General features: G+C 43.2%; 3 non-coding genes and 1 pseudogene across 3 annotated transcripts; 3 read left to right on the forward strand and 1 right to left on the reverse strand.

Moving 5' to 3' along the window:
• Positions 1–2,031: 2,031 nt before the first annotated feature.
• Positions 2,032–4,693, forward strand: LOC133497164 (uncharacterized; annotated as a pseudogene).
• Positions 4,694–8,380: 3,687 nt separating this feature from the next.
• On the forward strand, positions 8,381–8,452 carry trnaw-cca (transfer RNA tryptophan (anticodon CCA)). The gene has a single exon. It is a non-coding gene; the product is annotated as a tRNA-Trp (tRNA).
• A 330-nt stretch (positions 8,453–8,782) lies between these two features.
• trnac-gca (transfer RNA cysteine (anticodon GCA)) lies at positions 8,783–8,854 on the forward strand. The gene has a single exon. It is a non-coding gene; the product is annotated as a tRNA-Cys (tRNA).
• Positions 8,855–10,895: 2,041 nt separating this feature from the next.
• Positions 10,896–10,968, reverse strand: trnar-acg (transfer RNA arginine (anticodon ACG)). The gene has a single exon. It is a non-coding gene; the product is annotated as a tRNA-Arg (tRNA).
• Between the last annotated feature and the right edge of the window lie 3,130 nt (positions 10,969–14,098).

Raw genomic sequence — 14,098 nt, forward strand, 5'->3', positions numbered from 1 at the left:
GTGTCTAAATAGGGTAAAGATAGGGGGAGGGGAGGAGAGTGGGGGTGGGAGGGGGCAAGAGGTAACGCGGGATAATACAGGATCGAAATGAGTGACTCCGGACTTAGTGCGGGAGAAGAAAAAGGCCGCAAGACTCGAGAGTGGGGGGGATTCGGGGGAGGAGAAAGGGAGGGTGAGTTTCTGAGGAATGAAGAATAGCGTAGAGAACTTAGAGAGCATGGACCTAGTAGAGAGATTTAAATCGGCGAGCCGTAGCGAGGGGGGAACAGTGCGGGACTGGTGGGGGGGCTAAAATCAACAAGTGCGAGAGCGGTAGAAAGACAGCGGTGTGAGAGGGAAACTAAGAGGGGACGAAGGGTAAACACGGAGAGTGTAGGATGGCTGTAATATAGAGGCTAGATGCGGTAAGGAACATGGAAAAATGTCACGGGGAGATGGAGAGGTCGGGACCACAGGGTGAGTAAACAGGCGCGGAGGACCAAAGGGTGGAGGAAGTGTCGGGGGAAACGAACTAGATCTGGGATGTGGAAGTTGGGTAAGGAACGATGGAGTGGGGAAGCGAAAGAGACCGAGTGAAGCGGCCAAAGCAGGATTGACCAAAGGACGAAGAGGCATAAGGATGAAGTGGACCTCATGGAGGCAGGGGCGAGGCACCGGGAAGAAAGGGAGTCATGAATACTTGCGGGTCAGTTAGAGGTACGAGAAGAGAAAAGGTTAGAAGACACGTTAAAGTAGAGATAAAAAGGGAGATAGGCAAATTCAATGTAGGGGAGATGACTGCAAGTTGAAGTGTGGTAGCAGGGTGGGGGAGGGGGATGGGGGGACGTAAGGGGACGAGAGAGAAGTAAGGGGTACTTATGGGGGGTTGTTTGCTGTGGTGGGGGGAGGGTTATTGAGTTGTTTGTTGACTAGAGCTGCAGGGGGAAGAGAGAAAAGAAATTGTGGTCCCCCTCAGACCCATTATACTGAAATAAAGTGAGGAACACTGCGTGCCAGGTCATCACTGAAGGGATGTGGGAATGGGGGGGCGAGGGGGAATAGGGGGAGAGGAGCGGAAGGGGAGAGGAGTAAATAAAAAATGAGAAGAAAGGTAAGGGGGAGGGGTTCCGCAGGCCGTGGGGTAAAAAAAAAAAAAGCCTCGAATTTAGGCTGACTTCCTTTATGTCAGGCAGAACGTTTTTAAGATAACCACAGAGTCCAGTTCCGATTGATTTCCTGCCCCGAGAAGTGGAGTTTCACTTTCTCCCCGAGTTATACTCCCTCTCCCTGTTACTCCCCACATTCAAAAACTTAAATGCATACTTTTTGGGCTTCAGCCTCATTTCGAAAGCGTTTTCCTCTTGATCACTGGCCTAGCGGCCAAGTGATCGTGAAGAAAATTGTTGTCAGAGCGGTTATGTCACGATTGCGTAATGGTGGTTGACAGCTCTCAACATATTTTTGATTTGGTTGAGACACTTCACCTTAATATAACAAATTAGTAGTACATTATAAAACTGTAAAATTGCCAGATTTCGCACAGGACTGGATCCCATCTGTCGTCCTCAAACATAAAACACATATTTAGCAATAGCTTATTAAATACAAAATTAGCTAAATTCAACTGGCTACAATTCGCTGTCTGAAATTCGTCCGGTGGGGTTTTGTGTTCTGACCTGAAGTAACCCTGCCTTCTTATAACACTGAATTCAGACAGTGAATTGTACCCAGTTGAATCTCAGGAGACTCAAAATATTGTTTCAATTTTAAAGGTTTAATTTTTTTCAAATGGCGAATTTGTTTGCATTTGAATGTTAAATTGAAATGCAGCTCTTGAAAATGTGATCACTTTGAAGTAAATGTGAATTTTACAACGGCATTTTTTAATAAAAATTTTGGTGGCACATATCTACTTCCATATGGACGCATCTTCAAATAACAAAAGACCAACAAAGTGGTGGGCCAGACCTGTGTGTCCCCATTCTGCCTCACGTGTTTTTGACAAAGTTGTCAAAATAAAGATGTTTCTGATTTTTATTTTTTTTTATTTTACATTCAATAAGTAGCCAGGTGCTCCACAAATATAGAGATGCAAATATTTGCCTACAAGCCATTAAAAATTCCCTTTTCCCCTTTTAATGTTCAAGTTTTTGTATGTCACAAATGTGCAATTCCTCATGTCCATCTTGCTTCCTTCCGCAGAGTTCTGATGGCTCACATCAGCGAGGACATGGCCAAGGATGATGTGAGCAGTGTAAAGTTTCTTCTGGGTCACCTGCTACCACGTAAGAAAATGGAAACTGCCAAGGTAGGAAATTGTCCCAGTGGGGGACTTTTTGTTGCCGCTCGAAATTTTTAAGTCGTTGCTCACTTCCCTTTGTTTTCTCACTCACGCAGGATTTCCTGGACTTGATTGTCGAACTCGAGCACGTGGGGAAGGATGGACCTTTTGGAGGAATGTTTAATGGACATCGGCAGGGTAGACCTGGCCAAAAAGCTCAAGGTGTACAAGATGTCAGGTGAGTGTGTGCAATACTGATTTAGTACTAATAAAACCTACTGAACGACACAATTTTGCAAAAATTGCACAATTTCACCACAATCCTTTTAATCCTTAAAATGCTTGATGTTATACACTCACCGATTGATGGGTCATGATGGGTTGTTTTCACTGACGTCACATTTTTTTGCGGAATTACCCACACACCGCTGCACGCCGCCATTTAACCTCTCAACCTAACGCGTACTGAGTGTGGAAGTCTCCGGAAGTCTTCGTAATTGTCTCCCGTCAGATTCGGACGTGCTCTGGAGTCACTGCTCGACCGCAGAGCATCAATTGCAGCGAGGCCGACACCGTTCCGTTTACCTCAAGGCTTTGACGGACGCCTTGGGCAGAAGCCAGGGAAGGTACGTGCGCACACGCTACCTTGGAAAAGTGACGGCTCGCACTTGAAATGTTGTTATGAGCCCAAGTATCAGTAGACCCTTTACAATTGAACTTTATTTGACCTTCTCTCCACTTTGGAACGCACATCCAGTGGTTCTGTTTTTGGATTTATTTACCTTTTTGAGCACAAACCGCAACAAGGAGCTGAGCAACAAAATTGATCCATGAGAATTTTCAAAGACGTCAACTTGAATGTCTTTCTGTGAACCTTCCAGTTTCTCTGTATCTCTGTTCCAAGCCGCCGGTGACACGCAGTACGGGATTGATTCATCCTCAAAAAGCACGGGTGTCAAACTCAAGGCCCGTGGGCCAGATCTGGCCCGCAGAGGCAAATCATATGTATCGACTTCCATGATTTTTCTTTTTTTTCCCAAACCCGTACCAAAATGTTAAATTGTCACATCATAAATGATAACGTTGAGATATTACAAGCATTTTTGTGTGACCAAACAGTCGTTGGGAAAAACCAATTAGCCTTGATTTCTGATTCCAAAACTAGTTCATAAATTTCATGTGTAAATATGATGAGACAGTTAAAGATGTTTTTGTCGTTAACAATGTGGCCCACGACAAAAATGAGTTTGACTGCCTGGCATAAAGGTTTAGACTTGGCTTTAGAGTACACAACATGCCAAAGCACTACTTCCAAATGAAGTTCCTCAACTCACTCGGCACCAAGATACTCTACGATGGAGGCTAAGCACTACTTTTGTCCATCCATCCATTTTCTTAGCCGCTTATCCTCACAAGGGTCAGGGGGATTGCTGGAGCCTATCCCAGCCGTCAACAGGCAGGAGGCGGGATACACCCTGAACTGGTTGCCAGCCAATTGCAGGGCACATAGAGACAGACAACAGCCGCACTCACAATCACAACTTGGGGCAATTTAGAGTGTCCAATTAACGTTGCATGTTTTTGGGATGTGGGAGGAAACCGGAGTGCCCGGAGGAAACTTACGCAGGCACGGGGAGAACATGCAAACTCCACACAGGTGGGGCCGGGATCGAACGCGGGTCCTCAGAACTGTGAGGTTAAATAAAGTTCACCTGTAAAGGTCATAGGTACGTTCATCCGGAAATTTCAAGCGAAAGCCAATTAATGCAAACTTCCATAACTTTTTTTTTTTTTGCGACTTTTCAGTCCTAACCAAATGTTTTGTATTCTTACAGGAGCCGACATCTGGTCGATCTTCACATGGAAGTGAACAGTGCAATCTTTGAGCACAACAGCCGGCATCGTGAGGATCAGTACCACATTGACCTGAAAAACACTTTGAGAAAAGACCTTTATTTATAGTTGTCTGACGACTTGCCTGTTTCATAGCTGTCAGTATTTGCACTTCAATTCACTTACTATACGACTGTATTCAGATAAGCTTTTTTACATTGATGTATCTTGTATGTTTTATATTTACCACGTGTATTTACCTTGAAGTGTTTGGAATGCAAAAATAATTCCTTTTATTAAAGATTAAGGTTCATCCCTATAAACATTCTAAAATGGATATTGTCATGAAAAATACATATTACATTATTCACTTCAATGTCTATACGAATAAATAAACGAGAGCGGAGAGCGCATCATCCATGCGCGAAGTTGGAGAAGTTCCATTCGACGACAGCCAAGTGGTTGCCATGTTGGCTGCATCCTCGACCCGTGACGTCACCCAGACATTCGCCATTGAAAACACGCGGTGGACCCTACTATGGGAGATGAACACGCCTCTTCTGACACGGAAGCTCTTTTTGAAAAGGAGAACACCACACAACCAAGTAAAGTTACTGGGGCAATATTACCCGATTGTTTATATTCAGATGATTTGGAATCACGGCCAAACCGCCTCCCCATCCGATCCACATCCGCGGTGGAGATGAGCCATCACGGCCCGACGCCGCGACGAGCTCAGGCGGCTTTGCCTTGTTGGCTGCAGTGGCTCATTTTCGGCGCCGAGGTGGGTTGTCACGGAGTGGAGCCGGGCTGCTTTTCGGTGTTGTCGTCGCATGCGGCTGAGTGCGCCATTGTCGGCAGCGTCCGCGACCCGACCCGGCAGCCTTCGCCGGTGAGTCCGACGCGCACATCGACGCGGATCTTTTGTTACATTATGAGAGACGGATTACGTGGTCTGCCCCAAACGATTATCTTTTTTAGTAGCTGTAAACACATCTACCTGTTATTTGGAACCCACAAAGCTATCATCCTTTCCACCCGTGCAATCCATTTTTCACGACGAACTGGGTATCTTGCAAACTTATGAAGGGTAAATCCATCCTCCCGAGGGTTCAAGCAATGTCCAGCAATGCAACGAGCCGGAATTTTGGCTAACACGAAGGAACAACGAGTTACCTTCCCGGAGGTAAAACTAGAAACAAATGAGTCCACTTGAGGGTGGTCGTGCCATGTCCGTCACTTCCTGCTTAAATATTCACCCTAAAAAATATCTGGATGAAAAAATACAAGGTAACACATTGAGCTCTCATTTCTCAACTCTTGATTTTCCACACCAGCACCCCACTCTGGCAAAGACCATCTGTTCCCGGGAAACAAGTCGTCTCCTCGTTGGTATAGTGGACATTATCTCCACGTGTCATGTCAGGCAAGACCAGGGTTGGGTTCCCTGATGGGGAGTTAAGTTAACATTTGCCTTTCGTGGGGTTCTTCTTTTTGGAAAGCAGGCCAAGCGGCCTTGTGTCGAAGAAGGAACCTCACACGGATCAGGCGAATATCACAACTCCAGTTCTACACAACGGAAACTGTTGCTCACGTGCCGTCAATCAGCAGGACTAGCAAACCGCGTCACTCAGTGGAATTGACCCCTGCGTCACTGACCAATCAGAGGCCAGAGATCTGCATAAACCAAAGCCCGTTTTTGCTCCCGTCATTTTCTCAGACAACATTGCATGGTCCAGTTTAGGTTTTGTTAGCGTTTTATCGCGTATTTGGGTTATTTAACAAAAAATATGGTTAAAAGGTGTTGTAATAGTGACGACACATATCCTGAAAGGCTAGTTGGTGGAGTTCGATTCGTACCCTTTCCAAAACCGAAGACCCAGTACGAAAAATGCCTTCGATGGATCAAACTTTGTGGAAGACCGCATTATCAACTAAATCCATCTAATATCAACCGGAACAGATATGTTTGCACGAAGGTATGCCCTATATTTGATTTTCAATACATGTCTCTTACAAATGAATTCGAAGTTCTTCGCTAGCATAACACTGCTACGTGTGAACGATTGACACACTTATTCTTTGTTGAGCGATATTTAGCGATGATCGAACTGCACAAACATATCGATTTCTTCCTGGCTCGCGGCCGAAAGTTAACCAGACTGTGTTTGCACGAAGATATGCCCTAAATTTGATTTTTAATACACGTCTCGTATAAATGAATGAGACGTTCTCCGCTAGCATAACATTGCTACGTGTGAATGATTGAATGAAATCAGAAGCATGGCGTCTGTCTCAGTTAAGAATGTATTGTATTGTATTTGCCATTTTTACTGTATGGCTTACGTCAGCGCACGTGGCGTGACGTCACTTCAGGGGGCGTGGTTAAGTGCCCTGTACGGAGGGGTCAATTACGTTTGTGTACTGTAGTGGCCTGAAAGAGTAAAAAATAACAAATCGGGAAATATTTTAACTTTCCAGAAAACACAAAACAAACAAAAAAAGTCTTTAAGATTTCAAAAATAAATGAACAAAACACGAATATGGAAGTAATCAGTTGCCAGTATGAACTCGAATTTTTAACATGGATTTTTGAATTGAAATCCAACACGTAAAAAATATTTCTTCTGTGCAATAAATATTCACCTTAAAAAACGCAACACGTAGAGCTCTAATTTCTAATTTCATTCAGGTTCACCTTTTAACAACTTAAATATTTCTCGAGGAAGCCATTCACGGTATATCCATCCATCCATTTTCTGAGCTGCTTATGCTCACAAGGGTCGCAGGATTATTGCTGGAGCCAATCCCAGCAATTTTCAGCGAGGAGCCAGGGTACACCCTCAACTGGTTGCCAGCCAATCACAGGGAAAATAGAAGCAAACAGAGAACATCCAAACTCCACATAGGCGGGTCCGGGACTGAACCCGGGACCTCAGAACTGTGAGGACAATGCTTTACCAACTGAGACACCGTTCCACCAATCTTTTATAAATAACACCTGTTAAAACAGTAAGTATGACTCAATTTGCTTGTACAGTATATCAAATCCATTTTCCCCATCAAAAAGAAACGAATGTCTTTCAACCATTGGGAACCTTCCATTAAAAAAATGCTCTCAACTTCAAGCAAATGTGGCCCGACCCAAATGGCCAAAGTGAAAAACTGCAAAGCTGAGGGACTCTGGAGGATCACGAGCAGCTCCAATATCGGACAGTGATGACATGATGTCACAGTCTCCTCACTGATGACGACATGAAAAAAGTCCAGACGTGATATAACATGTCACACCTGTGTTGTGTTTTGTTTTGTTTTTTATAAGGCTGGATTGTCAGATTGTCCCTATCATCTTGCCTCGATCGTAATCATGATCATGATGTGTATTGTTCTAGATTGTATTGTTTTGTCAGATTGTCTTACATATTCTTGTTGGTGCGTTTTCTTCTCATGTTTGATTGTGTCATGGTGTCGTTGGATTGTGTTGCCTTGATGCTGCTGTATTTGTATTTATATTTGCTGCATTTTATCATGCAAAATATATAGTAGCAGTAATGCTAAAATACAATTGTTGATACTGCATCGTAACAGGCAAATATTCGCCCTGAACACACCACTGACCCGGACTGATCCCAAACCAAAGTCTTCTGACTACATTGTTGGCAGGATTCAAACCTACACAGGGAGACCCCCATGGATTTCAAGCCCATCACCCTAACCACTCATCCACAACAAGCACATCTCTTGCTGCTTTTTTTCATTTTCTGACTTCTCCACATTTGCAAACATGCGTGACAAACTTATGGGGAACTCACGTGGTGAATAAAACGGCCAGCGGTTCAAAACCAGCAACTCTAAAAGCAGGCTGCAGTGTGTGCTGAGCTGTGTAACGTACATGCGCCATTTCTCGTTGATATACAAGCATATTCCATTGCCTTTCGTTTTCCGTGTTAGCTGAGCGACACGGCCTGCACAATGGAGGTTGAAGGCAGGGAGCGTGATGGTGGCCTCAGACACTCTTCCACAAAGCCAAATCTCCATGAAGCACAGAGATGCAGAACCTCCAAAGTTTTGTTCAGAAACTGCATGAAATCAAGGTTTTGATCATCTCATGGGCAAAAAAACTCCCCTCAAAAATGGGAGAAAATTGCCCACTCCTGACTTGTAGGACAAAAACTGTGCAAGCTTTGTTGACACGGATTCACCAGTCGGGCATGTCAGTGACTTGCATTGGTTGCCACCATTTACCCTAATTTTGAGATTAAACCTCTACAGAAGATTGTTGTCACTGACTCTGTGGCGCAACGGTAGCGCGTCTGACTCCAGATCAGAAGGTTGTGTGTTCAAATCACATCAGGGTCATTTCTTTGGCATTCTGATGGACATCAAAGGTTCAGCTTTAAATTCACATCCCATTCCACAGGAAAAGACATACCATGGGTTTCGAGCTGACTCCTTGAGCATTTTACTGACTTCTGCTTTTGTCAGGAATGTTTCATTTGTCACTGAGGTGTAAACTCGAAGTTATTGGGTGAAAATCCAAATGTCCACTTCTTCTAAGTTTGTCATTATTCATAATTTCTCCATTGATGTCTGTATTCATCTAACAGTTATCAAAGATTTACATTTCACAACTGGAACGAATGATGAATATTGAATTGTCTACAGAACTAAGAAGTAACAGGAAGGCATGGGGGTATAGCTCAGTGGTAGAGCATTTGACTGCAGATCAAGAGGTCTCCAGTTCAACTCTGGATGCCCCCTTCCTCCTGTTTTCTTCAGAGACTTCCTGAATTGAGGGGTTTGATCATCTCATGAGTAAAAAAAGCCTCCCCTCAAAGATGTGAGAAAATTGCCCACTCCTTACTTGAATGACAAATACAGTGCACGCTTTTTTTTGACACTGATTCATTGTTCAGGCATGTCAGAGACTTGTCTTGGTTGCCAATTATGTACCCTCCTATTGAGGTCATGTAATGGTGTGATGCTGTTGTGCTATAATGGGAACAGGATGTAGACTTTTATTTTGACTTCACTTTTATTTTGAAAGCCAGCACTTTCTCTGTCATTTATACTTTTTCGTTCTTTTCAACGTTATTGTGTGTTTAAAAATGTTCATGGTCGGGGGGAAAATGCCGTTGAATTGTTGGTGGAAGATCTGAGAAACACAGGAAGTAGGCTGCATGCTTTATTTTGAAGCCACACTTAATGTGTGCCGGGAAGAAATACTTTCTCTTGTGAGATTCCTGGTGGAAGGTACACATTTTGTTCTCCTCCACTTGTTTTCATTGTCTTGTTATAGAATGTGAATATCAGTTAGTTTAAAACATTTGCAAAGCGGGTGTCTTCACAGAGGCACAGTGTTGCATGTGTTTCATTAATTTCAAATATAAACTCGCTCGCTGGAGAAGTGGAGACATTGTCGAGGTCCGTGTGCGTCGTTGGGCGACCATTTATATTGTGCGGTGTGAATGAGAGTTACCAGAAGCCCCGTGGTGACCGTGTTCTTGATCTTTCAGAGTTTTGAGAGTAATTGTGAAGAGAAATCTATGAACATCCATGAACATGTGTCTCCTTTATAATACAGCTATGTGAGTTGATGCAAGTTTTTTTTATATTCTTTTTATCTGTTCCAATGTGATATATTTGCTAATGTTTGTGAGATTCCTGAGTGTAAGAGTTTTGAGAGTAATTGTTTCCTGTTATAAGCTCCACAGAAAAAAAAAAATTGAGAACCCCCTCTCCCAGAGCCCCCCAAGAGTACACCTCTATGAAACTTTGTATATAAAAGATAGTCTAATGTAATCCTGATAAAACATTAAGGAAACTCCAAAAGAAAGAAATGTTGCTCAATTTACAATAAATAATACATGGATTGTTTGGTATTAATTTTCACTAGGGCGATGCTAAAAAGCTGCATGTGACACGAGAGCCACGGGTCGTCCAATCCTGGTCGAGTGGCGTGATTTAAAAAAAAATGTCAACAGGTACATCTTGTGTCTTTTTAGTCGAGGCAGGACCATGCTTCTTGCGGGTGCAAGAGGTCCTAGGTTCAAAGACCTCGGTATCTTAAACACGATGAATGTAAAATAGAAATTGAAAAGTATAGATTTCTGTTACAGGATAGTGTGTAAAGTACCACAAACCAGAAAAGTCAGACATTTGGATTCACACAAGTATAAAATGGATTCCCTCAGGAAAATAAAATATGCCACAACTGACAGAGGCCAAACATGCAGCGGGGGGCAGGTGCGTTAACACAATTAAATAAAAACCAGATGAGACTGAAAGTCAGAATTAGTCTAGTTGTACACACACACCTGACTCTGGTGTGGGCAGCATAGGTTTGATTCCTGCTCAGTGATGATGTCAATTATGTCCCCTGTGACTGACTCGCAACCAGCTCATAGTGTCTTTTGTGTGGTGTGAGCTGGGATGGGCTCCAGCACTCCTGTATGTAAAAAAACGTGTGTATGTGTATGTGATTTATTTGTGTGCTACAGGCAAATAAGTATTTGAACACCTGTATCAGCTAGAATTCTGACTCTCAAAGACCTGTTCGGCCGCCTTTAAAAGTCCATCTCGTCATGTGGTTTGGTGCATAATGACATATTTCATGATTCAATTGATGCATCTCTGCTATGTAATTACTTTAAAATGACAGATACGGCTGATCAAGGAGTTCTCGAGATATCAAGAAAAAATATATCTATTTGTGATCTAACCTTCAAAGAAGACATTTCAGGTGAACATACCGAAAACATCATTCTGAACTAGCTTTGATACCACATGCAAAACACACAACTGAGCTAGCCAGGAGTTGAACCTAGAAGCTTCTGATTCGTAGTCAGACGCGTTATCCATTGCGCCACTAGCCCTTCTCAAAAAAAGCACCTTCTGCAAACCCATGTATACAATTTTCACTGTCCCACACCCGCCAAATAACATCATCGAAAAAGGCGACTGAGGCGCTTGATACCTGCTGTGACCTGGAATTGAACAAGGATTGTGTGGCAACAAAGCAGAGAACGAACCACTACGCGATCACAGCTTTGTGGAAACGAAAAGTTGTCTGTATAAAGCTGTTGGCTGCAGTGAGAATGCTTCACGATCCAGGACTGACCCAATCTTGGGAATGCCAAGTCAGATCATCTAGTGGTAAGGATGCGGTGCTTTCATTGGCACAGGCCAAGTTCGTCTCCGGGTCGTGACAGGCAAATTCTTAAACTTGTTTCGTCAAGTGATGATCAAGATGGAAAATTCTGTGGATTAACCTGTCTTACTGGCAAAATCATCGACTTCACCATTAAATATGGATACTCTATGCCAAGTGTCTCTCATTTTTCCACGTACCTCCATTTATTATCACATTCTTAATGTTTAACGGGATTGGACAAACTCTGGGTGTCGTGCTATAAGACGTATTTTTGTTTCGTCTCAACGGACTTAGCATTGAACAATGCTTTGTTTGACTGGCAATATGGTGACATAAACAAAAGTCAGGTGTTTTTATGACGGCGTGAAAGTGGACACCGAGATATAACATGAGTCAGTGGGTTCAGAGCCCAGCCCAGTTGTTTCCATAGTGTAGAGGTTATCATGTTTGCGTCACTTGCAAAAGGTCCCCGGGTGGAAACATGCAGTGTTTTGTTGCTTGCTCGTAAGAGAGCTGTTATTGGATGGAAGAAAAGAAGGGGGGAACACACAACAAAATGAGGAAGGAAGGGAACAGGAAATGACGAAGAGGAAAAATGGAAGGAAGGGAAGAAATAAGGAAGGAAGCAAATAATGAATTGAGGAAGAAAAACAAGGATAAAATGGTGGGAAAAGGGTTGGAAGGAAGGAGGGAAAACACTGGAACAAGGAAGGGAAGGAAAGAAAGAAGCAAGAAAGCAAACAAGGAAGGGAGGACGAGACAAACGAGAAAAATGCTGCACTGGAAACTACCATGTTGTTTAAAATACATGAAACTATTTCAGAAAAAAATCATTTCATTCTCATTCAGAAGAAACAAGTTTAAGTTCAAGCGAAAAACAGAACCATTGCTCTGTATTGTTGTCATCCACCTTCGCTATCCTCTTTTTCCTCCGCTCCTCTCATTCACGCTCATATGTTCAGTTTTACTTCGGGTAATCTTCATTCCTCTCCTTTCCAGTGCGTACCTCCTCTTCCCATCACCTCCATGATAAAATAATTTAAACACTGCACCTAAACTTCGTGCCTTACTCCCGTTCAAGTTGCTCTCTTGGATGTACAATATATCAACCTTTCTCCTAATCATCATGCCAACTAACTCCTGAGCTTTTCCCGTCATCGTCCCAACATTCAAAGTCCCTACATTCAGCTGTAGGTTTTGTGCATTCCCCTTCTTCTTCTTCTGACTAAGCCCCTTTCCTCCTCTTTTTTCTTCTTTTCTTCGACCTACATTATCTGAATTTCTACCTATGCCTTGTAGATTAACAATTCCCGGTGCGGGTGTAGGAAGCCCGGGCCACGATCTAACTGTTGTAGAATTCGCATGATGAACGCTCATATATGTTTGGCACAGTTTTACGGCCGATGCCCTTCCTGACGCAACCCTCTGCATTTATCCGGGCTTGGGACCGGCCGACAGGTAGCACAATAATGTGCTGCCCAACGGGCTGCAGGTAATAAAAAAGAACCAATCAGATAAAAAAAGTCAGCCTACCTACTCTATGTAAAAGTTAAGGTCAAATGAAAGCAATCACAATAACCACAGTCAGCACATAAGGTACACATATCACATACTACCTGTGTTAAAAATATAAAGGATATGGCGATTTAAAGGATAGGTGGATGGAGGGGATTCAAACCACAATGGCCCTCACTAGTAGTTGAGGCCCATTGTGGTTGAGTCGAGAATTGATGTTTGGTCCTCGTTGTGTACTTGACGCAGGCAATACGTACGCGCGGTAGGCTAACTTGGGCCGAGCAGATTCGATGCGAACGATACGAGATAAGATTTGTTAAATTTATTAAGTCCTCACAACCCTTGTCGTATAAGTTATGAAGATACTCACGTTCGACGTTTCTTCAACATCCACAAATTGATCACAAACGCGTCTTGTTGTTAACAAGCTCAGGTAAGGAATACGAGGGTGATGAGCAAGTTTTTGTTGGGGTTTCCACTCGCCCAACTTCTTTCAACCGTTCAACCGGATAATAAGGTTTAAATGGTTTTTTAGTCCTTTAAAGTGGTGATAGGAGAATTGTGTCGATGTTTGAAACCGTTCCTGGCTAATTTGGTGACTCAAACCGAACTCAACGGTCGGATACGAAGTGCATTAAAAACAAAACCAAAAACATAAAATATTAGTGGCAAAAAGCTGCCTGGACACTCAGTTTGCTTTTTCTTTCCTTTCTCTCGGTTTCCTGGTCCTCTTGCACTTGAGAGAGTCTGGCTGCAGGCCTCACCTCGCATCTCAAGTCCCTTCCTGCAGACCCCCAACTGCCATCGTCAGGCAGGGAACAAAGTAGGATCATTTGAAAATTGTGTCCATTTCTGTTTCAGCGTTTAAGGAACTCAGATGCATATTTTCTAGATAATCATTAATTTCCGGTTTCAGCATTAAAGCCATTCATATACAGCACAGCGCACTTCATTAACACACTCCTTTCATTCCTGGTTGAAGTGTTTTAATCTTTTATTAATAAATCAGTGACGACTTAAAATGGGTAGAAGTGTAGATGATGATGATGATGACTCTTCAATCAATCTACCATTGATGTTTTCATGGAATGGAAGGAAACCAGAGGTTGCAGCCGCCGTCACGTTTTCCTTGTCACAGGTGACTGCCGGCCAAGATGGCACTGCAAGGAGACCAAAAAGCGCTGCAATGCACCACAGCAGAACTGCAAACAGGTTCGTTGTCATGATTTGAATGAAGAACTGAAAACAGCACACATTGCACAAGACCCATCCGGACTTTAACCAGACTGAGGACCAATCACAGTGGAGGACAAATGCACAACACCTGTGTCCTAATT

Source organism: Syngnathoides biaculeatus, unplaced genomic scaffold, assembly GCF_019802595.1.
Source record: "Syngnathoides biaculeatus isolate LvHL_M unplaced genomic scaffold, ASM1980259v1 ctg190_pilon_pilon, whole genome shotgun sequence".
Classification (NCBI taxonomy): Eukaryota; Metazoa; Chordata; class Actinopteri; order Syngnathiformes; family Syngnathidae; genus Syngnathoides; species Syngnathoides biaculeatus.